Here is a 26,208-nt window from a genome sequence, read left to right as displayed (position 1 = left end):
CACTCGATTACAGACCTAAAAGTTGCAATTCTTCAACAAAAAAACTTCAGAAACGGACTCCAACGAGAGACTGCGGAACTGGAATGAATTTGCAAACTGGATACAATTAACTTAAGCTTGAATAGAGACTGGGAGTGGATGGGTCATTACACAAAGTAAAACTATTTCGCCATGTTTATTCCACCCCCCCACCCCGCCACCGTTCCTCAGACGTTCTTGCCAACTGCTGAAAATGGCCCACCTTGATTATCACGACAAAAGGTTCCCCCCCCCCCCCACTCTCCTGCTGGTAATAGCTCACCTTAAGTGATCACTCTCGTTACAGTGTGTATGGTAACACCCATTGTTTCATGTTCTCTGTGTATATAAATCTCCCCACTGTATTTTCCACTGAATGCATCCGATGAGGTGAGCTGTAGCTCAAGAAAGCTTATGCTCAAATAAATTGGTCAGTCTTTAAGGTGCCACAAGTCCTCCTGTTCTTTTTGTCTTCCGACAGCGGTCAATGGCAGGTGCTTCAAAGGGAATGAACAAAACAGGGAATCATCAAGTGATCCATCCGCTGTCACCCATGCCCAGCTTCTGGCAAACAGAGGCTAGGGACATCATCCCTGCCCATCCTGGCTAATAGCCAGTGATGGACCTATCCTCCATCAATTTACCTAGTTTTTTTTAACCCTGTTATAGTCTTGGCCTTCACGACATCCTCTAGCAAAGGGTTCCACAGGTTGACACTGCGTTGTGTGAAGAAAAACTTCCTTCTGTTGGTTTTAAACCTGCTGCCTATTCATGTCATTGGGTGACCCCTAGTTCTTGTGTGATGAGAAGGACTAAATAACACTTCCTGATTTACTTTCTCCGCCCCGGTCATGATTTTATACACCTCTCCTAAATTGCCTCTCTTCCAAGCTGAAAAGACCCAGGATTACTAATCTCTCCTCATACGGAAGCTGTTCCATACCCCGAGTCATTTTTGTTGCCCTTTTCTGAACCTTTCCAAGTCTAATAGATCTTTTTTTGAGATGGGGCGACCACATCTGCACGCAGTAGTCAAGATGTGGGCGAACCATGGAGTTGTACAGAGGCGATATGATGATTTCTGTCTTCTTATTTATCCATTTCTTAATGATTTCCAACATTCTGTTTGCGTCTTTGACCCTGCTGCCCACTGAGTGGATGTTTTCAGAGAACGACCCACAATGACGCCAAGATCTTTCTTGAGTGGTAACATCTAATTTAAAGCCCATCATTTTCTATGTCTAGTTGGGATTCTGTTCTCCAATGTGCATCACTTTGCATTTATCAACATTGAATTTCATCTGCCATTTGGTTGCCCAGTCACCCAGTTTGGTGAGATCCCTTGTAACTTATGGGGGAACTCTATACTGGTAAGCGGGGTCGGAAAAAGATTTGGGGTTGTGATGGTTTACCAGCTGAGCACAAGCTCCCAGTGTGATGCTGAGGCCAAAAGGCTAATGTTATCCTGGGGTGCACAAACAGGGGAACCTGGAGTAAGAGAGGGAGGTCGTATTACCTCTGTATTTGGCAGTGATGTGACTGCTGCTGGAATCCTGTGTCCAGTTCTGGTGTCCACCGTTCAAGAGGATTGTTTTGGACATAGTTCAAGACGAGCCACAAGAATGAGTTCCTTTTAAGGCATGTTTTCTAATCTTTTAATCAATCTATTTAGCTTAACAAAGAGAAGGTGAAGGAGTGAGTTGATCAGTCTATACATATCTTAGTGGAAACGGAAATTTGGTCACAGGGGGCTCTTCAGTCCAGCAGACAAAAGTTTAACAAGAGCCAATGGCTGGAAGCTGAAGCTAGACAAATGCAGGCTAGAAATAAAGCATCATTTTTTAAAGTGAGAGCGATTAACCACTGCAACAATGGCACTCCCCAAGGGTCACGGTGGATTCTCCAGCACTGGCAGCTTTGAAATCAAGATTGGATGTTTTACTGAAAGACCCTCCCGTGCTCTCATTCAGTCACAGCTTCTGGACTCGAATCAGAGCATCGTAGGAGTGGAAGGGACCTCGAGAGGTTATTTAGTCCAGTCCCCTGCAAACAAGGTAGGACTATGCTGTATGTCACATCTCTGACAGGTGTGTCTAACCTGCTCTTAAAAATGTCCAGTGACAGATTCCACAACCTCCCTAGGCAATCTATTCCAGTCCTCAACCAACCTAACAGTTCGGACATTTTTCCTAATGTCCCACCTCACCAGCCCTTGCTGCAGTTTAAGCCCGTTGCTTCTTGTCCTGCCCTCAGAGGTTAAGGAGAACAATTTCTCCTTTCAGGTACCTGAAAACTGTTCTCATGTCCCCTCTCAGTCTTCTCTTCTCCAGACTAAACAAACTCAGTTCTTTCAATCTTCCCTCACCGGTCATGTTCTCTAGACCTTTCATCATTTTTGTTGCTCTTCTCTGGACTTTCTCCAATCTGTCCACATCTTTCCTAAAATGTGGCGCCCAGAACTGGACACAATGCTCCAGCTGAGGCCTAATCAGCACGGAGTAGAAGCAATCATTCATGTGGGGGAATTCATTCTGTGTTCATAGGTGCAGGAACAAGGGGTGCAGCACCCCTACCCCAGGCTCCCGGCCGCCAGCCCTGGGCACCTGAGGCTCTGCCGCCGGCCCCACGTGCCCGGGGTCCCGGCTACTGCCCTGTGCACCCCTTTCCGCACCCCCACTCTTCAAAATGGTCCAGCGCCACTGTCTGTCTTCATCAGGAGGTCAGAGGAGATTGACAGTGGTTCCTTCTGGCCTGAGAAATCTGGGAATCTGTAGTACAATGAAGTGCTGGGACAAATTCCCTGGGATGCCCCCTGGGCTGGGGGACCGCTGAGCCCTTCAAACACACCAGCCGGGGCTGCCTCTCGCACTGCGTTGCTGATGCCAAGCTACAAACCGGTGACAGGCCCTGCACTTACACAGCCATCCGCGGGCAGAGACACACCAACCTGAGTTACGTGAGTGACTGGAAATCGTTCACGTACCATTGGTGGAGGTTCTGGCCAGTGCCCCCCAGCTCCAGCCCTACACCCCAGGACTGCACCGTCTTACGCTGCTCAAGGCCCCGTGGGGCAATGCAAGTTCCTTAAGTCGTTTGCTGCTCGCTCCGACAAAAGGTGGGTGGACGTGCAACGGCCCTTGTTAACTTGAGGTGAAAAAACACACTGGTTAAGGTCAAATGTGAAACAGGTTTATTAACTGCAGAAAGATTGTAAGTGATTATAAATGGTTGGCATAAAGGTCAGTGATTGTTACCTTAAGAAAATAAATGGTAAACAGGCTTTGTAAATCCTAAACTGAAGTCTGAGCAAGAGTTGAATCAAACAATGTCTCGCCCTGACAGATGGTACAAGCAGGTTACAGTTCCTCACGTCCACTGACAGCACAAACAATCCACCAGGATCTTAATGGTCAACAGATGAAGACTTTGAAAACGCTAGCTCACAAGGCTTGCATTGTACAAACGCATCATAATCTTGTCCGAGTGGTGAATATGGGGGTGCCAGGGCACTGCTTTGAGGTACACAGTGTCACAAGTGCTCATTTACCTCTTCAACTCTCAAACTGTCTAGCTGGAAGCTCCATTTTAGCGGTAGGACAATATTAACCAGGCACTGGATTAACAAATGTGGTAAAGACACTTGTGCTGGCATGAACCACCGATTTCTATGTTTCCCCTAGGACAGGAATCTTCAAATTTCATAGATTTGTTCTTCAGGACACTCAGCACAAATTCATAGATCATAGAATATCAGGGTTGGAAGGGACCTCAGGAGGTCATCTCGTCCAACCCCCTGCTCAAAGCAGGACCAATCCCCAATTTTTGCCCCAGATACCTAAATGGCCCCCTCAAGGATTGAACTCGCAACCCTGGGTTTAGCAGGCCAACATTCAAACCACTGAGCTATCCCTGCAGCCCTGATGTTGATCTTCAAATTCAGCCCCAGAAAAAGTCTTTTTTTTTTTTAAACATGGGATTTTAACCACTAGTGTGTGCACCAGGCCTCTGATCTGTATGGCTTAAACTAGACACAATTAAACCACATGCATTTTAAGATAGCCAAATGCAAATCCAGTGTCATACCGCTAGAATGTAGACCATGCTTGCAGGATAGAGGGATGGTATCCCTGAAGACGGTAAACCATGGAAAGGACTTAGGAGACATAACAGCATCAGAATGGTCTCACCCAGTATGGCCAATCATCCATATAGCTCAATATCCTGTCTTCCGACAGTGGCACAGAGCTGCTGGAGGAATGTACAGAACAGGGCAGATGGAGTGATCTACCCCTGTCTTCCCCTCCCAGCTTCTAGCAGTCACAGATAGGGTTGCTTTGAGCATGGGGTTGCTACCCAGACCATCCTGGCGAATAGCCCTTGATAGACCAATCCTCCATGAACTTATCCAGTTCTTTTATGGACAAAGTTGTACTTTTGGCCAACACAACAGTCTCTGGGCAAGTTCCTCAGGTTAGTTCTGCATTGTATGAAAAAGGACTTTCTTTTCTTTGTATTAAATCTGTGGCCTACTAATTTCATCGGGTGACCTTGGCAGTATAAGCCGGGAAATGTCAAGCAGAAGTTGGAAGGGGATATCAACTCTGCATATGGCATTAGTGAGACTATTATGTGATCCTGTGTCTAGTTTGGGTCTTACATTTCAGAAGGGATGTTGAAAAATTGGAAATGGTCCAGAAAAGGGATATAGAAGACTGAACCCAGGTAAGAAAAACTGGCCTTGCAGCGAGAATCTTAAGAAACTTGAAGAGCAAGTTGAGAGGTGATTTGATCATGGTCTACGAGCAGCCACGTGGGGAAAAGACTTTCATTGAGTAGACAAAGGCAGAGCAAGATCCAAAGGCTGGAAACTGAAACGAGACAAATTTAAACTGGAAACAAGGGGGAACATTTGAACCGGGAGGGTAATTAACCATTGGAACTAGGGATGTGGTGGATTCTTCATCACTTGGAGTCTTCAGAATGAGATTGGGTGTCTTTCTAAAAGATACACGCTTGTTTACCCACAAGTCATTAAGCTTGATGCAGGGGTGAGGGGCTGAAATTCTCTGGCATTTGTTATGCAGGAGTAGAGACTAGCTGATCAAAAATGGTCCTTTCTAGGCTTAAAATTAGTGCAGCTCCATTGGGGTCAATGGGACAGATCCCCAGCTGGTGAAAATCAGAGCAACTCCACTTGGGTTGTGGAGATTTATACCAGCTGAGGATTTGGCGCTGTGTACGGAGTTCTGCCTTCTGTTTTGCAGCGTTTTATATGAAGTCGTTCTGCTTCCATTCCCGACTGACCGTGAATTTCCTAGTGTCGCCCGTATTAACGTAAAGTGGCTCTTTGTCCCCCTCTGGTGGCTGGATCACATAAAGAGGGTTACGAGTCCAGCAAGGGCTCCCACTTTAGGCTCCCTGTTCCCCAGCTGTCACCTCTTTTGGGTGGAAACCCATCTCTCTCTCTCTCCCTCCTGGCCAGGCTTTTCCAGGCTGCAAGGTTCCCAGCCTACACAACCATATCCCCAGCAAGCCGGATTGCCTTAGTGGGCCAGCTCCTGCACTTTGCTTTCTCTCCGAAGGCGATGAACAGCTGTAATTGCCAGCAGTTACAAGTTACCCCACAGCTCTTGCTAAGCAAGCACATTCATTCTTAAGGTAAAAGCATTACAGAGAAAACATTAAAAACAACAAAAGAACCTCCACGCCTGCTAATAAACTTACCAGGGATCACCCCAATGCCAACAAGAACTCTGGTAGGAGTCAGGTCTTCAAACCCCACACCTGGGGTTGGTAACTGTTTCAGATTCAGGGCCAGAACAACCATGAACAGTTCAGTCTTTCCTTTATGCAACCTGGGCCTTTGACCTTCAAATTTTAGGAACACAGGATGATCAGATAATGGTCCTCTCCTGAGGATGTAGCTTCAGAGGGCTGAGTTTTTGCATAACTGAAGGTGGAAAATTTCATTCACCTTCCCCTAGAGATTCCCCAGGCAAACACTTGACAGTTTGTCCCAAAAGTCCATGATTGCCTGGCCCCTTGTTCCATACGGTCCTTTGAAATTCATAACACTTCCCAGAGTTCACATCCCCATAGGCTCTGACTTCCCCTCCACCACCGCCCCCACTCCACCCCTTCCCTGAGGCTCCACCCTTCCCTGCCTCTTCCCACCTTTGGCCCCACCCCCATTCCACCCCTTCCCAAGTCCCCACCCCCACCTCACCTGGTACCCACCTCCTCCCATGAGTGCATCACGTCCCTGCTCTTCCCCTTCCCTCCTGGAGTGTCCTAAGCACCACCAAACAGCTGTTAGGCAGCTTGCGGGCGGGAAGCACTGTGAGGGAGAGGGAGGAGCGGGGATGCGGTGTGCTTGGGGGAGGAGGTGGGGAAGGGGCGGGAGTGGGGGGAGCTTGGCTGCCATTGGGTGCGGAGCATCTGCAAATTTTTCACCGTAGGTGCTCCAGCCCCAGAGCACCCACAGAGTTGGCATCTATGCATCCCATCTCCCCCCCTAAAGGGGTTACATACAATCCTGGGCAGAGGGCGGTGGCCAGTGCTTAATTTGTAATGACAGAGGTGCCGGGGCTCAAGTAATTTTTTTACATTCATAACCGATGCAGCAAGCCCAGAGGTGCTGGGGATATGAACAGCCAAGCCCAGAGGTGTTGGGACTATGAACGGCCAAGCCTAGAGGTGCTGGGGCTAAGCGCTGGCAGAAATTAAGCTCTGGTGGTTAGGTTAGGGGGAAGGGTTGGGGTAGGATCAGGTCGGGTTGGAAACGACTCAACGGTCGTGGGTCCAGTTTGGCTTAAAAATTAGGCCCAAGAAGACCTCTACGGTGAGGCATATCATGGCAATAAGACCGCATGGGGTTCATTGGAGGGCAGGATGGGAAGAGGAGGGCGGCTGTGTGGGACGTCACTGTGGGGAAGGATGAGAAGGGGGCCTCGGAGAGGGGCTATTGGGAGACTGAATGAGAAAGAGACATGGACTGCACAGGGGTGCCAGCAGCTAGGTTGGGGGTGGGAACAGGGGCGGTATCAGATGCAGTTCTGGTCTCACACCATGTGGATCGTCTCTCGCTCTTCCCATTTAAAACAGTTCCCATTGTTCACGCTGTAACATCCTGTTTTCAGTGGCAGGGGATTGCCAGGCTGGGTCAGACCTGGGTCACCGGAGACCCCTCTCGTGTTTCACGTGCTAAGGCTCGTGGCTCCCATGAACACCAGACCCTGTGCAGTTCCATAGAAGGCATTGTAAAGCTGCTTTGTGACTTTTATAACGTGGTGTCAAAAGTTCTGGGCCTCACCCCAGGGGCTGAATGGGCCAAAAAGGGAGCGGTTCTCCTCCGGGTTTGTGGAAGCCACTTTCTCTCCAGACTTGCTGGTACTGAACATCCTGAGGCCAGTGTGCCCATCCGGACAGAGAAAGGCTGAAGTGGGCACTGCTGTGGGGAGTCTTAGACTCTCTGCCCAGGCCCTGATCTCAGATCTAGGGGGGCTCAAGAGCGGGCTCTGTTCCAGCACAAAGCATTCACCACATCCCCTCTGAAAATTCCCAAGTCAGACAACCAGCCAATGGTGCAGCTGGAAAGCGAGCCTAGTAGATCTGAGAACCAATACCCCGACTGCTGTAACCACTAGACCCCATTCTCCTTCCGGAGCCAAGGACAGAACCCAGGAGTCCTGACTCCCACTCTTGCTCACTATAACCAGTTAACCTAGCCTAGTGCTTTGTGTCCAAAGGGCTCTGCAATCGTTACCCACTGGATCGGTCCATGCTGATTTCTGGGCAGTAGAGACACCTTCAGGAGTGCCTGGTTCACACGTCTCAGAGCTTTGTCAGCACGGCTGTGAGTTCCCATGAACATCCAACACTGCAGATTTCCATGGAAGAAGCTGTAAACCCCTGGCTTGATTTTACAGGAAGGTGGCCACAAAGTCCCTGGCCAATCCCCCAGAGGGCGAAAGGGCCAAAGGGGGAATGGGAGCTGCTGGAAGCAAGGAGCTGATCTGACAGAGCCGTCTCTCTGCCGTGTCTCACGTCACCCCGCAATAGGGTCCAGCTTTTGCCAGTGGTTTCAGTGTTCAGATCCCCACCTGCTTGCCCAGTAGCCAGCGGGGAGACATTTTGGCCTCTGCATTGTTCGCTCTGCTGAGGGGGAGGCTGCCACTGAAAGGGAGATGCTGGGCTGGGCAGATGGGGTAGTGGCGGGAGCAGAGGTCAGCCACTGAGGTGGGCATAAGCCAAAATACAGAGTGAGGCCCAGGCCGATGGCAGAACAGAGGCGAGAACCCAGGGGTAACCTTGGCTTGCCCACCAGACCCCACTGCCCTCCCAGAGCTGGGAATAGAAATCAGCATCCAACTCCCACCTGCTACGTTAGATCTCATCCTAATCTCTGATAGTTAGAGCTGGGTTTACACCCTGACACATGGGGTATAATATCCCTGCCACAGAATATTTATTATGACAACTCTGGATATTCTTGTTCCCCATATAAACGTCCCATCCCATTTTGAATCTTGCTAAGCCCTTGGCCTCAATGATTTCCTGCGGCAATGAGTTCCATGGTTTAATCACACATTGTGTGGGTGTCTGTGGGGCTGGGTGGTACCAGGGAGCTGGGCACAAAGGAGACTGTTCCTTCTCTCCCGTGGTACCGGTGTTAAAAGGTGCTGTTCAAATGCGTCCCTGTTAATATGTGATCTAGATCGCTCTGTAGAGCTGACTGGTTCCCCATCATTAATAATCACTCCACCCATTTGTGTCATCTGCCCACTTTACTAGTCATGAGTTTATATTTTCCTGCCCTTGCTGTCTCTCCTGGTTTCCCTGGGAGACTGTAGATGACTGGCGAAAGGGTAGCACTGTACCTCACAGTTAGTCATGCAAGTATCACCTGATTCATTGCGGTAAAACGTCATTTTTATTCAAAGCTGTATTGGGCCAGCCCTTATATTTCGCTCTCATGCCTGCTGCTACCTGGGAGAGAAGCTTTTTCGTCAAAGATTCATATGGCCCTGCCCCACAATTAAAAGCGGCGAGAGCTTCATCTACCGTTCCGGTGTGCCACGTCGATATAAAACAAAGACTTAGCGTGCATGATAAAGCCTAAGATTTTGTCAGGGGTGTTTTTAGTAAAAGTCGTGGACAGGTCACGGGCAATAAACAAAAAGTAATGGCCCATGACATGTCCATAACCTTAACTATAAATATTCATTACAAAATGTCTGCTTCTGGGGCCCCGCTGCTCTGGGGGCCCCCTGCTCCAGCCATGGGGGCTGACTGCCCCTGGCAACCCACTTCTCTGCAGCCCCGGGAACCACTTTCCTCTTGGCCCCTGGGGCTGCCCCCAGGGCCGCTGCTGCTTGGGTTCTCCCCAGGGCTGCTGCTCCGGCTGTCCCTGGGACCACTGCTGCTCGGGTGCTCGGGGGGCCAGCTGCCTGGGACCAACCAAGCAGTGGCTGGTGTGGCTGGCCCCAGGGACTGCCTGAGTGGCCGGGCCTGGGGCTACTCCAGCAGTAGCCAGTGTGGCTGGCCATGGGGCTGCCCCCTGGGACCACTGCTTGGCCCTGGAGCCGCTGCTCAGGTGCTCTCGAGGCCACCACACCGGCCACTGCTTTGGGCGGTCCCTGGGGCCAGTTGCCCAGGGCTGCCTGAGGGAGGGCTGGGGCGGCTGGCCCCGTGGTCAGCTGCGTCTGCCACTGCAGCTGGGGGAATCACAGAGCTCGCAGAAAGTCACAGAATCCAGAACTTCTGCGACCTCTGTGACAGAACCGCAGCCTGATGCGTGATGCCTGAAATCTTGCCCCCGCTGAAAACAGTGGCAAAAATCCCGCTGACTTCCCTGGATCTCAGATTCACCTAATGTTTTGTAAGTGTGTGAAGCATTTCCTAAGCCAGCTGCAGAAGTCATGATGTATAAAGTGAAAAGAACAGGAGGACTTGTGGCACCTTAGAGACGAACCCATTTATTTGAGCCTAAGCTTTCGTGAGCTACAGCATCCGATGAAGTGAGCTGTAGCTCACGAAAGCTTAGGCTCAAATAAATGGGTTCGTCTCCAAGGTGCCACAAGTCCTCCTGTTCTTTTTGCGAATACAGACTAACCCGGCTGCTACTCTGAAACCTGATGTATAACGTGGTTTTATTGGGTCACATTCCCACCATTTGACACCCTTCCACTCACTTCCCCACACCTCTGATGTTCAGTTTACTCCAGTATAAATCCGGTGCAACCCCATGGCTTAATTCTGATCTGTTACCCCAGTATAAATACAGAGTGACCCCACTGAAGGTAATGGAGCCAGGGCCGGAGTCTTATCTGTCACCACATTGTAAACTAGCAAGTCACATTCTCCTCTGCACTGGGTCCAGCTCAGCTCTGAAATCCTTGATCTAGATGTCAGCCCTTGACTGAATGATGTCTTTCAGACTCCTGACAAAGCCCCTTATTTCCTGTCCATCCAGGAAGTTCAACAAGCCCTGGTCCCCTTCCAGGCTTATCACCACTTTCTTTTTCAGAACTTCCCAGGCACTTTCATAGTCAGCGTCAGGCTCCAACTTTGTCTCAAGTGCCTCTAAATCACCAACCAGCAGACCCAGGCTGCGGAGAAACTGCTCCTGCTTTGCCATTACATTCTCCAGTTCTGAAAGTTTTCCCTTGATCTCTTCAATTTTTATCTCATCGTCCTTGATCTTCAGCTCAGTTTCTTCCTTCTCGCTGTCACATTTGCAAATCTTTTGTTCGTATTCGGAGACTTTGGTTTCATAGTGGTCGATGGCTTTTTGCAGCTCCTGGTCTGCTCTCTGACCACTGTACAGAGAGGTCTGGAAAATGGCGGACACGATGCCGGCTGAAACCAAAGAGCCAGAGGGAATGAGCAGAACAGGGAATCATCAAGTGATCCACCCCCTGTCATCCATTCCCAGCTTCTGGCAAACAGAGGCTAAGGACACCATCCCTGCCCTGCCCATCCTGGCTAATAGCCATTGATGGACCAATCCTCCATGAAATTATCTAGTTCTTTTTTGAACCCTGTTATAATCTTGGCCTTCACAACATCCTCTGGCAAGGAGTTCCACAGGTTGACTGTGTGTTGTGTGAAGAAATTCATCCTTTTGTTTGTTTTAAACCTTCTGCCTATTAATTTCATTGGGTGACCCCTGGTTCTTGTGTGATGAGAAGGAGTAAATAACACTTCCTTATCTACTTTCTCCACACCAGTCATGATTTTATAGACCTCTTGCCTATCCACCCTTAATTGTCTGTTTTCCAAGCTGAAAAGTCCCAGTTTTATTAATCTCTCCTCATACGGCAGCCGTTCCATACCCCTAATCATTATTGTTGCCCTTTTCTGAACCTTTTCCAAGTCCACTAGATCTTTTTAGAGATGGGGCGACCACATCTGCCCGCCGTATTCAAGATGTGGGCGAACCATGGATTTATATAGAGACAATATGATGTTTTCTGTCTTATTCTCTATCCCTTTCCTAATGATTCCCAGCATTCTGTTCGCTTCTTTGACTCTCACTGCCCATTGAGTGGATGTTTTCAGAGAACTCTCCACAATGACGCCAAGGTTTCTCTCTTGAGTGGTAACAGCTAATTTAGACCCCATCATTTTGTATGTCTAGTTGGCATTACGTTTTCCAATGTGCATGACTTTGCATTTATCAACATTGAATTTCATCTGCCATTTGGTTGCCCAGTCACCCAGTTTGGTCAGATTCCTTTGTAGCTCTTTGGAGTCTGTTTTGGACTTAACTATCTTAAGTAGTTTTGTATCATCTGCCAATTTTGCCACCTCGCTCTTCACCCCTTTTTCTAGATCATTTATGACTAGGTTGAGCAATACTGGTCCCTCATGGGAGTTGCAGTTTGCGCCTTGTGTTCCCATTCACTTCGATGGGGTTGGCACCATGGCCAGACTCAGTCTCCCATGATGCACTCTGGCAGAGGACTCCACGAGGCACCCCCACCCCTCACCAAACGGAAACACTGATATGCATCCTGGGAGATGTGCTCTGACGAGGGAGCAATCTATAGAGGTGAAGGGGAGCATTAGGCCCCTGAACCACAGCTCCCATGGGGCACTGGTTCAGCATTTCACAATCACAATACTTCAGCTATCGGTTTTTGAATTTCTGTGGCGTATTTTGACAAAAAAGGATTTTTTTTTTGCTGTTTAATTTGACATTTTCACAAGGAAAAAAAAATCAGACCTGCTCTAGCTGCGACTAACGGAGCTGTGTCTTTTAGTTCACACAGCAGAGGCTCATGGCTTCGATCCCCTCCGTGGGCTGATTCTCTGTGAGTCCCCCACTTTCCCCCGCACATCAGAACAGCCCCCTGCTTCCTCCCTCCGCCCCAAAGCCCCCATCAATGGGCCTTCCCTGACCTGGAGGGGGCCCACTCTAGTAGCCTGAGGACAGCGCGCTCTCCGGGCCAGTTCAGCCCCTGGCCTCCGCTCAGGTTGCAAATGAAAGAGTAGATGGAGCAACTGCAAAGATGCACCAAAAGCAGGTAACCTGAGAGAGGAAAGGCCGCGTGTCCTATTCCCTGCCCCACCAAGCCAGCTAGTTCCATCTTCCCAGGGGGTTACAATTGCCTCAGAGCTGATGACACAACTGACCTTCCAGCAGGCACACGAGAGAGCGTGTGATGGAGCAGCCTGGGCTGATACCTACCCATGAGAGTGGAAAGAGGCATGAACAGCAGGGCGATATTCCTTGCAATTTTATGCCACTTCTCCTCTTGCCTCACCTTCTCCTGCAACTCAGTGAGCTTGCTCAGGTGCTTCTGTGCTCTTGTCACCATTTCTTGGGCATGCTCATTGGTTTTCTCATGATATTTCCGCTGGATTTGTAATAGATCCTGGCTTAATTTTCTTTTATTCATTTCATTGTTCAGATCTGATTTCTTGTCCATCAGGCCCACGTACTGGGAATCAGTGGTTTGCTTCTGGATTTCCAGCTGGCTCTCCACAGCTTTCATTTCCTCCCAGGCGCGGTGGGCATCTTTCTGTATCTCCTGATCACGTGGTTTTTCACTGGAAGAGCTCAGTTTGTCAGCCAGAGACACCAGAGACTTCATCCCCCTGGCGATCATACGTTGTTGGTCATAGGTCAAAAAAGCCATGCTGAGCGAGCCAGAGACAGGGGACATGCGATCTGCATGAAGGAAAGAACTTTCAGTACCATGGACAAGAGACAGAGCCACAGAATTTCTTTTCTCCCCCTTGGTTCGCAGACCACCCGACCCATGCATCATGCAGCACTGGCCGCCTCTCCACAGCTAAGTCTGAATTCCCACGCAGAAAAGTATTGCAACGGGAATTAGTTCCTTATGATCGTTGTGCCCTTCCTGCATCTGGGTGTTTTAATGCCACAAATCAAGTGTTGGAAAACCAGGAGGTGCAGAGCCGCTGTGGGTGTTCAGCACTTCTGAAAACTAGCTCTCCAGCTATTGGGAATCCGTGTAGCTCCCCCGAAGTCAATGGGGGTCTCAGTGACTCTGATGCAAACCCAGAGGGACCCCAGTGGGGTCAACGGAGTCAAGGTGGGATTCTGATCTCAGTGCTCCGGTCTAAATCTGGAGTGACCCCACTGTCACCAATGAAGTCAGGGCCATCTTAGAGACCAGAGTGACCCCACTGACTTCGGTGGACCTGCTCTGGGTTCACAGTATTATAACTGAGATGCGAATCTGACAATTGAATTCATCATCCCGAATCAAGCCACTGGTCTGTCTGGACAACTGTTCTTGCAGCGTTCCTGCCCCAGATCAGACCACCGATAGCCTGCTATGAACCCACCAGTCCTGTATCCTCCAACCCCTGCTGCCCTGGATTGGAGCAGTGGGCCCAGCTAGCCTGGTATCTGCCCCCATCTCTGCTGCCCTGGATCGGACCCATGGTCCATAGTTTCTGGTCTCTTTCTGCCCCAGCCCGCTCTGCACAGTGCCTCCATGCATTAGTCGTTCCCCTAAACTCTCCATGTCCCCACCAAAAAAGTGCACTGAAATATTGTTATTTATTCATTTGCATTACGTGGTGCCCAGTTCGAGACCAGGACCCCTTGTGGGAGGCGCTGTGCAAACGCAGAACAAAAAGACAAGTCCCCACCCTAAAGACTTTCAGATAACTTCCCCCTGCTCTTACCTTTCTGTTCACAGCGAACCTCGTCCCTTCGGTAACTGAACCCAGTGCCACGTCGTGGAGGTATTTATACAGGGCTCTGTTGAGCGAGAGCACAGTCTACTGGTGGGTTCACGTCTCTGCATGAAATCCCAGCATCCAGTGAGCTTACAGGTAGGGAAATACCTTTGATCACCTGTCCAGCGCATGGGTGCGAACCGTCCACCTCCCTGGGTGAATTCCAGCTGGGGTGGTTCCTTCCTGCCACCCTAAAATGCAGTTCCAACAGGGTACAGGATTCTCCTTCACGGAACCCAGGAGTCCTGAGCCCTAAACCCTTCTTTTGTGCTGCCTGCACTGATCTCTAGACGAGACTTCCCCATTTCTAGTTTTACACACGCACACCCCACCCCTGACAGTCCTTCCTCGCCCAGATGGTTCCAGGGACGAACAGCTGCTGCTCATATCTCCAGCGATTGGAGTTACATCCTGGGTGTGACTCCGTATTTCTCCAGGCTGGCCATATGGCCCTCTTCGCAGGGCCTCTCCCAGGCAGCTTGGCAAACACCACCGGTCCTGCTCTGGGTCTGTGACTCTTTCCGCCCCTTTCCTCAGGCAGCCAGCTGGGCTAGTGAAACTCACCAGGACGTCAGGCCAGTGACATTGACCCAGCATTGCCCCATCTTGCAAACTGCCATTTCCTGCCGCGTCCTGACTGGATTAGTGACTTGGTGCCCCAGAAACCAGTATTCAGCACCCCCGTTCTTCATGCTCTCCTCTCTGAGCTGGCGGTAGAAGTCGGGCGTCCTGGCTTCCACGCCCTCACCCCCACTCTAGCCCACTAGAGCCCCCGCTTCTTCTCCCACAGCTGGGGAGATAACCCAGGAGTCCTGACTCCTAGCCTCCCCCCGGCTCTAACCCACTGGATCCTACTCCCCTTCTAGAACCAGGAATGAAATCCGGAATTCCTGATTTCCAGTCTCGCTCCCCGCCCTGCCATTCTTACCCACTAGACTCCTCTCCCAGAGCTGTAGGTTATGGCTGTGATTGTGTGTTGTGTGTTGTGTACTCCCCCCGCCATTCTTACCCACTAGACTCCTCTCCCGGAGCTGCTGATTGGACCCAGGAACGCATAACATTATTTAATTACTTGTAATGCAGTAGCATTAATGGGGCCCCAGTCGCAGACCAGGACCCCAGTGTGCTAGGCGCTGTACAAACACAGCACGGAGAGACGGTCCTTCCCCACAGAGTTTACAGACTAAGTTACAGGTCCTGCCTCCTCAGACAGCTCAGTCACCATATGAGGTTTGGCTGTCCAAGCCTGAAGGGGCGATAGGTGGGGTCGGAGGTGGGTAGATCTAGTTGCGAAGACCATCCGTAGCATACCGAGATCACAGGAGGGGGCAGCGTTCTGGTTTATGGCATGGGTGGGGGAGAGAGAGAAGGAAAGAGGCCCCCCCCACATTCTGCTAGACAAATATTAAAGAAGTGCCAGACTCCCAAAATTCATAATTGAAGTGTAACGTGCCAAACCTATCCACAAAGGGCATTTATTTCAGATCCTGTGTCAACCCTGAGAACTGAATATTCATCTCTCTTGCCCAGCTTCTCAGCTCCATGCACTCTGAGGCATGGGGATTTTGTTTCTCATTGATGGAGAGGTGAAGTTTGCTCTGCTGAGGATCCGGTGCCTGAACAATCCTCGAGTCCGGTTCCCCTGGATCTGTGGGTGGGTCAGACCAAGGTGCCTGAGACACTTTCTGAAGAAGAGGAAGAGATGGCTCTCCTTTTTGAACAGGACCTGGATTTGTCGACTTATGAGCATGGAGGTGTGACTTCAGCATCCTCCCCGTCGGAGGGTGCTCTGGAGTTCTGGGCCCTTGCAGATCGCATGGTGGTCACATCAAACTCACCTTCGGTGGCTGTGGAGGAAACCTCCCATCTGGCACTGGACATTCTTGGAGCTACCTCCATGAATAGGAAGTTGGTTCCTGCTAAGCCTGCTTCCTGTCGGCCCCTTTCTAAGAAAGCAGAAAAACAGTGTCCGGTTCCACGGGAAAGCTTCTCTCATTTCCACACCCATCCTGTACCAGCTCAGATCTGGACAAGGTCACTCTACCCCTGTGGATAGAGAGGACAGGAAGATGGATGCACTCGGGAGAAAGGTGTTCTTGTCCTCTTCTCTGGGAATTAGAGTGGCTAACTTCCAGGCCGTGATGGCACTCTACCATATCCACCTGTGGGGAGTAGGGTGGGAAATGGCATGTTTTGTGCAAGAACTGCCAGAGGAAAAAGGAAAACCTTCCAGTGCTCTTCTGACAGACTGACAGACTGGGGCAAAGCCCGCCTGCTTGGCATCATTCGATGCTCCAGACTCTTCAGCCAGAGCTCTGGCATTAGCAGCCTCTTTGAGGAGGCCCATTTGACTCCAGTCATCTTCCTTGGCTGTGGCCACTGACGTTACGGTAGAAGTCCTCCCCTTTGAAGGGAATGGTCTTTTCAGTACCAAGTCAGACGAGCTCTTGTAAAAACTGAAGGAAACTAGATTTACTACTCGCTCTCTGGGTCTGTAGCCCTCCACCACGAAGCGACCTCCCACTCCATAGTTTAGGTACCGGACAGAGTATTTCCCACAGTCCTCGTCTTCTTATTCTTCCTGTAGCCAGAGGCATTAGCAACCTCCATTGTCATTTCAGACTCAGGATAAGAAGAGGTCTGTCAGGTGTAGAAGAAACAACCAGCTCCCTCTTCTTCATCTTCAGCTAACCCCAGGCCTCAGATTTGATGTGAGAATCAAGAGACATGGACCAATCAGCAAGGATCAGTCCTTTGCTATTTGGAGACGGGCTAGCCCAATTTATCCACAAGTGGAGGTCGATTGCCTTGGATGTTTGGATAGTAGAAATGATAGAAAAGGGCTATGCTATTCAGTTTGAAAAACTGTCCCCTTCCAATTCCCCCTACCCTTCTCTTTTCAGGGACCCTTCTCACAAGGTGATTTTATTTGTGGAAGTTAACAAGTTGCTCCAAGTAGGAGTGCTCTAGGAGATAGCCAAACATTTTGGGGTTAGGAGTTTTATTCAAGATATTTTCTGATGCAGAAAAAAAAAAGGGGGGGGAGGGTATGTGCAATTTTAGGTTTAACAAATTTGAACAGGTACATTCAAAAATCCCAGTTTGGGACCCCTCGCCTGTATATATTCCTCACGTACAGGTGTGGATTGCTTCACCACTCTCCATTTAAAGGATGCATACTTTCATATTGCTGTCCGGCATAGTCATAGGAACACTGTATGTCACGATGGCAGGGGGCTACTTCCAATACAAGATGTTCCTGGTCAGCCTGCTAACAGCACCAGAGTGCCTTTCCGTGGTAGCCGGGTATTTCTGTTTCTCATATTTGGATGATTAGCTGCTGGAAGCAGCTTACACATGAGGTTCTGTTATTCCACTTCTCAGATCGGGGTCAAGTCAAATCTCTGCCCAACTCAGAGAATTCCCTAGCTAGGTTCCATACTGGACTCAGTACAGGGAGGGTTTTTCTTCCGACGGACAGGTTAAAACTAGAAGAAGTGATTTCACAAATGCAGCCCACACAGGATTGGATGTCTTGCGTTTACACACCCAGTCAGAACAGCCCTCATATGTACGTCACTGTCACTCAGGATGTTCTGGGTTCCCTGAGATGGTGGAAGAACAGGTCAAGTGTTCTCAGGCATGTTCTGTTCAATCCGCCTTTGCCATCGGTGATGATAACGCAAGACACTTCCTACACTGGACAGAAACTCATTTTGTTCAGTGTACGATCTAGGGTCACTGGGCTTTGCAAGAAAACACACAACAATGTGCTGGAATTAAGGGCCACTTGTTTGGGTCTCAGAGCGTTCCTCTGTCAGGCACAAGGGAAGGTGGTGATGGACAATTCACCTGCTACTCATCACGGGCACAAACAAGGCAGAGCTCGCTCGCTCCAGTTGTGTGCTGAAGTGGGCAGGTTATGGGATTGGTGCATTCTTCATGGGATCTACCCGGTGGATCCTGCATTTAGCAGGGGAAACCCATGTGGTGGCAGATCATTTCAGCAGGGACAATTCTCAAATTCATGAGTGGTCACTGAAGGATCAGGTAATTCAAGACAGATATTCCGGGGGGGGGGGGGGGTCAACCCCGTGTAGACCTGTTTGTAACGGAAATCAACAAAAAGTGTCCTCTCTTCTGTTCGAGAGCTGGGTTGGACCATCAATGTAGATGCTCCTTCTACAATAAGGAAAAGACCTGCGGTATGCTTGTCCCCCCCTTCCATTGATTCAGAAAGTGGTAAAGAAGATTTGTCAGGACAAGGCTAAAATTATATTGATTGTTTCAACTTGGCCGAGACAGCCGTGGTACGCAGACCCGCTTCAGCAGTCCCATGGACGGCACACGCATGTTCCTCTGTGTGGCTCAAAAGCTTGTCTCTTTCACACACAGCAGTTGGTCCCGTAAAAGATATCACCCCCCCAGCCTTGTCTCTCCAGATATTTTGTCACAGCAACAAGGCAGGATTCTTCATCCAGATCTGCAGTTGCTTTATCCGATAGCTTGGGTCATCTGACTTCGGCAGTCTTGCCCGGTCACGGCCTTCCTGTCTTCAGAATGTTCCGCTTAATTCTAAAAATCTGTTCACTAGTTAAAATGGCCCACGTTAGCTGCTTGGATGAGGAAAAATTTAACTCTCCAATGGCAGCTTCCATAGCCTGTATTTTGGAATATTTAATATACTTAAAGTCTGCAGGATTGTCTAATTCTCCTGTAAAAATTCATCTGGCTGCTATTTCGGCTTACCTTGTCTTGGTAGACGGCATAGCCCTGTTTGTACGTGCTACTGTTAAAAGGTTTATGGAGGGGTTATTTAACATGTATCCTCTAAGAGATCCGGTTTCATGTTTATCTAGATTTATGTGATCACCCTTTGAATCCACGGTGGCTTGTTCTTTATCTTATTTATGCATTAACTAAAGCAGTGTTCCTTAGTGCGATTAGGTCAGCTGGAAGTTAGGGGATTGTGTGTGGCAATGGCTGACCCGCCGTTTATGAAGGTTCACAGAGATAAGGTGGCTCTTGGACCCGATCCCAAGTTTTTACCAGTAAAATAGCATCTGAGTTCCATAGCAATCAGACAATGAAATTATAGGCTTTCTTTCCAAAAGCTCATGTAAATAAAGAGGAGTCTTTAGATGCTAGGCAGCTCTTGCTTGCTACTTAGATACAACTACAAGTTTGGGGAAGTCATCTAGACGTTTTTTCTTATGCTTAAAATTAGCAGGGTCGTAATGTGCCTACGCAGACTATTTCTAGGTGGGTTAAACGAAGCGTAGGGCAGCGTTACGCCTTAGCGCTGCCGGTTGTGTGGTCTCATTTGACGAGAGCGATATAAGCAACATCTTGTGCTTCACTGAAACTTGCTATGAGGAAAATTTGCAAGGCTGCTACACGGACCTGAGGGCACACAGGGACTCGCCATCACCAGCTGGATCTTGCTTCTGGAATGGATGCCAAAATGTGAGAGCGCAGGGTTATAATCCTACCTGGATTTGGACTCCACTCCCACCTGTGAGGTTATTCAGCACGGCCCGGGCAAACTACCCACACGTGGGACTACGCAGAGCCGCTTGAAGAAGCAGCGAAAATTACGTGCTTGCAACCCGACTCCTATGACTTGGCATATTCACACTTCCCCACTCTCTCTGCGTCCTATCACACGATCATCTGGTTGGCGGTGAAAGGCACTGGGGGGGTCGAGGGTGCAGCCTGGATTCCTGAATTCATTCTTAAGTTGGCAAGGGATCGGAACGGTCATCTCCTCTGACCTCCCGCCTGGCCCAGGCCAGAGAATCTCAGCCCGTGTTCAAATCCAGCGACTTCCCATCACATCCCTAGGGAAATTGTTCCCACTCTTAATTACCCTGCAAATGTTCACCTTATTTCTAAGCTGAATTTGTCTAGCTTTAGTCTCCAGCCACTGGATCTCGTTCAGCCTTTGTGCTCTGCTTTCAGATATCTCCCTGTGTAGGTACTAATATATCACCTATTAACCTTCTCCTCCATGAGCGAAAGAGATTAAACTCCTTTGGTTTCTCTCTGTATGACAGGTTTTCCAGACCTTTTCTGGCTCTTCTCTGAACTCTTTCCAATTTATCAAATATCCCTTTTGAAAGGCAGATACCAGAACAGGACACCGTATCCAGTAATGGCCATACTAATATCCTATACAGAGGTAACACCACCCCCCTACTCCGGGATTCCCCTGCTTTTGCATTAGTGCTCTTAGCCACAGCACTGCATTGGGAATTCATGCTCAGTTGGTTTTTTAGAGCGTCACTGCTTTCCAGGATACAGCCTCCCATCTTAACCGTTTCCCCATATCTAACCTGCTGGACCCCACTTTTTTCCCAGAGCTGGGAACAGAACTCAGGTGTCCTGACTCCCACTTTCACTCACTGTAACCAGTTAATCTCGCCTAGCGCTTTCTCCAAGGACCAAAAGGCTTAGCAATCATTAACCACTGAATCCATTCATGTTGATTCCTGGCAAGAAATTAACACACCTGCGGGAGTGCCCGGTTCACGTGTCAGAGCTTTGTAAACATGGGAGTGAGTTCCCATGAGCCTCAAACACCGCCAGTTTCCATGGAAGAAGCAATAAACCTCCAGCTTGATTTTACAGAGGGGTGACCATGAAGTCCTCGGCCTTGAGAGAATGGGCTAAAAAGGGGAATGGGCGCGGCTGGCCCTGTCTCCTCCTGCCATGTCCCATATTGCACCCAATACAGCCCAGCTTGGATCGACAGCTTCAATGTTCAGCAAAAAAAAACCGAAGAGTACTTGTGGCACCTTAGAGACTAACAAATTTATTTGGGCATAAACTTTTGTGGGCTAAAACCCACTTCATCAGATGCATGCAGTGGAAAATACAGTAGGAAGATCTATATACACAGAGAACATGAAACAATGGGTGTTGCCATACCCACTATAACATTGCTCTTGTTACAACTGGCCCAGTGGCTACTCTGCCCCAACCTGGCCCCCTGTGGGGAGATCTAGGCCCACCCCCGTGCCCAGGAGATGGCAGCTGGGTTACAGGTTGCAGCCAGCGGGAGGGAGGCGCCAAGCACCTGGAGGGGGGCGAAGGGAAGGAGAAGAAACGGAGCCAGCTGGATGTACAGCTGGGCTGGGACCAGGAGCTTGTGGGGAATGCCTGGCGGTGCTGGGGGCACTGCAGAGTTGCCTGGGTGAGGCCAGGCAGGGGCTCAGGTGGGCACAGGACTAGGTGGCCAGGGCTAGGAAGGCCCCCGATGCTGCACTGATCAACATGGTCCTGTCCCCTGTGAAGGGTCTGTGTGGACAGGAGATTGCGGGGAGGATCCCACACTCCCATCCAGTGCTCTCACAGCACTTTACTAGGGAGGGCAGGGACATTATCCCCATTTTAGAGGGGAAACTGAGGCAGAGGGCCCTACTGGTCCCCCATACATGAGGAGGAGTTTGAGAGGAATGTGGCTCTAATGGGGACCTGTGTGGAGGGGGGCTGACTGTGTATATGGGGGGAATTGGGCTGGGCGGGGGGGAACACAGATGAGGGGAAACTGGCTGGAGAGGGCCCAATATGGAAGGTAAGGGTGAATCTGGCTGGGATCCCCTGTGGGGGGTGGGAGCCATGGGGCGGAGAATACTCACCTCTCCTAGCAGTGAATTCCCAGCTCAACACTGCACACCAAGGGTGTCACCCAGAGGCCAGTGCTTTTATTGCAACTGCCCCTCTGCAGGCCTGCAGCAAAGACAGCAGCTGGTGGGGGGGTACCCTGCCTTCCCCCCACTTCCTAGCCATTATCTCTGGCTGACCTGTGCACAGAATGAGGGCACCACCCAGTGGTCAGGGCTTTTATTGCACCTCTTCCCCCCCACCATCCATTCGTTCCTGGCTGTCTCAACTGCAGCTGCCTTCCGGGTCTCCCTAGGCTCCTGCCAGCCGGGTCCAGAGAGCCTAGGAGAGAAGGCAGGTGTGTTAGTGTGGGGGGGGGGGGGGGGGGGGAGGAGCCCTGCAGACCACAGGCTTTGCCCTGGCGGAGGGGGGCTGGATGCAACAGCGTTATGGGGGTGCCCAGGAGGAGCCCCAGAGGCAGCAACTCTGCTCTGCTGTGGGGGGTGGGAAGGATCGGATCCCCAATAAGCAGCGCAGGCAGGGGTGCCCTAAGGGTTACCGAACAGATTCCATTCCCCCGAGCCAGCCAGTCCCCTGCCTGGGGGTCCGAGCCAATGCCCCCTAGAGGGGAAAGGGCCCCATATCCCATTTCCCCACCCTCCTGAGCCAGCCAGTCCCCAGTCCTGGATGTGTTGGAATAAAGACACCTGAACCGCTCCGATTGCGGCTACCCCGTCGGTAACTCTTCATTCCGGTTAATCTGCCTCCGGTTCTTACGCACCCGAACACGGGGGGTCCAGGCACGCCTTCATGGGAGGGCACCGTGCGCGAACGCGGCAGCATCCCCTGCCCCACCCCCGTCCTACCCCAGTCCGGAGCAGCCCCACCCCCCATCCTACCCCAGTCCGGAGCAGCATGCATTTCAAGGTCACAAAGTTTTAGCTATTCATTGCCTTGGTTTAACATACCAGACAAAATTGCTCGCCGCTGTGAACCGGCGACCAATGCTGCTCTCGTATTCCTACTGCCCCGTCTGCTTCCTGGGAGTTCAGCACCCATGCAGCAGGGTCTGCGGCAACGTCCTCTCCGCTGCGTTGCACCCCAGAGGTGGCTGCATTTCAGCAGCAGGGTGAGTGACCCCCGCCCCCACACCTTGCCAGGCAGGCTGGCACCATGCAGGTTTGGCGCGAGGAATCGGTTTCCCTGGAACGCAGTGCCCCGTCATTATGGGAACTCCTTGCCGAGGGCACCCTGCAGAGACGTCAGCGAGCCTGCTGCAGAAAAGGGGAGACATGCTGAATAAAAGGGGTACAAACAGGGCGAGGCCCCATGCCCCAATTCCCCGCCCCCTGAGCCAGCCGGTCCTTGCAGGGGAAGTGTAGGAAGCGAAGATACAGGACCAACACAGGAAGCAGCTGTCCCGTCACTCGTTACTTTCAGTGCTTTGCCTCCGGTTCTTACGTGCCCACACGGTGCAGGGTACGGGCACGCCTTTGTGGGAGGCTCCTGCATGGGGTCCTGCCCCACCCCCCCGGGGCATGGAGACCGAGATGGGACCCAGGCGTCCGGGAGGGCAGTGCAGGCCGCTGGCCCCTAGGGGATCAGAGACCAGGATAGGGAAGGGGAACCAGGGAGGACAGGGAAGGGGACCCCAGCGCCGCAGGGGGGTGGGACTGAATGAGAAACCCCTCAGTCTCACTCCCTGAGAACTACAACTCCCAGCATGCCACGGGAAAGCTGGGGATTAACCCTTTGGTCACCCTCACCTCGGTGAGAGACAGGCGGCCCGCAATTCCCAGCCACAGGAAGTCAGAACGTTCAAGGACACTGGGTGAAAACGGAACCCAGGAGTCCTGGCTCCCAACCCCAGCCCCCCTCCCCCCCGTTCTCACCACTAGACCCCACTGCCTTGGGGTATAGACCCGTGTGGAGCCGGCCCCAGGGGATGGCAGGTGTCTCCGGCCGGCCCCTCGGCTGGATGAGCTGGAGATCGCTGGGTCCCGGCTCCGGGGCGGGATCCTGGGGGAAGGGGGGGAACCGGATGGGGTGTGTGTGAGAAAATTGATTAGTTTCTCTATGGTTAATTACAGAGAGGAGCTGCGGGGGGACGGGGGGGGGGGGGGGAGAGAAGCCCAGGGCTGGGCTAGCCGGGGGCTGTGGGTCAGGAGTGAGGGGCACCAGCAGAGCTGGAGGGGCAGGGGGGTAGTGTATACCAGAGGCACCCCCAGCCTGCGGGGACCCCAACCCCTCGGGGACCCCCGTCACTGCCCTTTGGCCCCCACTGAGCACATGGGACAGTGCGGGCGGGTTGAGGTGAGAGGGGCTTATCCCAGAGCACACCCCATGGGGCATCCCTGTCCCGGTGTCTCTCTCTCTCTCTCACACACACACACACACACACACACACAACCAGGAGCACTTACCCAGATGGCCTCACACACACACCCCGGTCTGTAAACATATGCACACAACCCCAGCCCAGAGACAACACCCTGATCCGCGCACACAACCCCACTGCTCACACACATCCCCTCACCCTCCTGCACAACCCCCCACCAACTACAGCCCCAGCGACACACGGGTCCCGACCCACAGCACACGGTCATAGACACAGCGCCCACAAATACAGAGGTGTGTACACAACACCTCACAGCCATAACCTACAGCCGTTCATATATCCCACCAGAGACACGTTCATGTATGGATGTGCAATACACAATCAGACATACCATACATGCGACAGCCACACAACACACGTGCAGATGCACAAACCCACCCCTAAGCCCAGGGACACGCACACTTCTCCGCCCCTGCCAACGCAACCCACGCACCCCTAACCACAGCCCCACGCGGATCTGACAGCCCCACACACAATCCTACGCCTGCGCACCTGTACGCACCACCGCAACCCTGAACCCCCGGCACTGCCGCACAACCCTGGGGAGTCAACACACCCCTTCATCTGAATGGCTGAACCAGGCCCACCCGCAACACACGTCGCCGAGGAGACCTTACCTAGTCTGCCAGCAAAGTGCGACACAGCTGCCTCTGTGTGTGTGTACGTGTGTCTGTGTGTACTTGTGCGTTCACCACCCCCACCCAGCATTGTCTCTGTACGCAGCGCAATCTGACACAAACCTGCACCCTGTTCACACCACACACAGCCAGCCACGTGCGTGCAAGACCTGAGGCTGGGGACAGGGCCTTATCTCCCCGCCCCGCCCCGTGCACAGCACAGCACAACACACACACACAATTATCCGCACGGGGACCCTCTGCCTGGAGCTCTGACTCGGGACGAGAGCGCTCACCTGGAACCGGGACGAGTCCCGACGCCGGCCAGGGCGGGGGTCTCCTCGTTGTGCGCCTGTGCAGCGCCTAGCACAACCGGAATCCAGCTCCCACCCCGCTCCCGCTCAGGGCGACGCGCCCGCGCCCGCGCCCGCCCCCGTCCCCCGGCTCCCCGCTGCCAGGCCCGCCCCCGCCCGAGCCGGAGCCCCCTGCCCGGGGCCAGGATGCCGGCGGATCCTCCCGGCCCCCCGCCGGGCCGCCCCCGAGCCGCCTCCATGGCGGTCCGCGCCGCCCAGCATGCCGGGAGGGCGCGAGCTCCACCAGCAGGCAGGACTTTCTCCTCCCATTGGCTGACTGCCCCGGCCTCCTGATTGGCCGGCAGGAGGGGGTAGGCTGTGATTGGACCTGCGGCTGGAGGGGCTCCGCCCCGGGCTCTGGCAGGGGTGGGCTGGTCGGTGCGTGGGAAGTGGGGAAATGCAATGGGATGTGACACCCCATAGAGAGACCAGCCCGCTGGGGACCAGGGCAGGGGGAGAGGGGCGGACGGATGGATATTAGGCTGGGGGGGGATGGATGGGTGGGAAGGTGGGGATGTGTGGGGCAGGGATTGGTGGGAAGGGGTGTGTGTGGGGGTGGATGGGTGGGAAGGTGGGGGTGATGGGAAGGGGTGTGGGGGGAACAGATGGGTGGGAAGGTGGGGGTGATGGGAAGGTGTGGGGGGAATGGGTGGGGGGGAAGGTGGGGATGTGTGGGGCAGGGATGGGTGGGAAAGGGGGCGATGGGAAGAGGTGTGCGGGGCACGGATGGGTGGGAAGGGGTGTGTGGGGGGAACAGATGGGTGGGAAGGTGGGGGTGATGGGAAGGTGTGGGGGATGGATGGGTGGGAAGGTGGGGATGTGTGGGGCAGGGATGGGTGGGAAAGGGGGCGATGGGAAGAGGTGTGCGGGGGACGGATGGGTGGGAAGGGGTGTGTGTGGGGGGATGGATGGGTGGGAAGGTAGGGGTGATGGGAAGAGGTGTGGGGGGAACAGATGGGTGGGAAGGTGGGGGTGATGGGAAGGTGTGGGGGATGGA

The 26,208-nt window shown here is 52.2% G+C and overlaps 1 long non-coding RNA gene across 2 annotated transcripts; it reads right to left on the bottom strand.

Moving 5' to 3' along the window:
- Positions 1-21,033: 21,033 nt before the first annotated feature.
- On the bottom strand, positions 21,034-25,275 carry LOC141997953 (uncharacterized). 2 transcript variants are annotated; one of them, XR_012641790.1, is made up of 4 exons: positions 25,155-25,275; positions 23,736-23,862; positions 22,812-23,117; positions 21,034-22,185 (listed from the first exon to the last, which is right to left on the bottom strand). It is a non-coding gene; the product is annotated as an uncharacterized LOC141997953 (long non-coding RNA). The 2 variants fall into 2 exon arrangements; XR_012641791.1 differs by lacking the exon at positions 25,155-25,275 and adding an exon at positions 24,859-25,131.
- Between the last annotated feature and the right edge of the window lie 933 nt (positions 25,276-26,208).

This window comes from Natator depressus, chromosome 14, assembly GCF_965152275.1.
Source record: "Natator depressus isolate rNatDep1 chromosome 14, rNatDep2.hap1, whole genome shotgun sequence".
NCBI classification, from domain to species: domain Eukaryota; kingdom Metazoa; phylum Chordata; order Testudines; family Cheloniidae; genus Natator; species Natator depressus.
The sequence above is the reverse complement of the archived record's forward strand: the minus strand, read 5'-3'. Positions and strand labels throughout refer to the sequence as shown.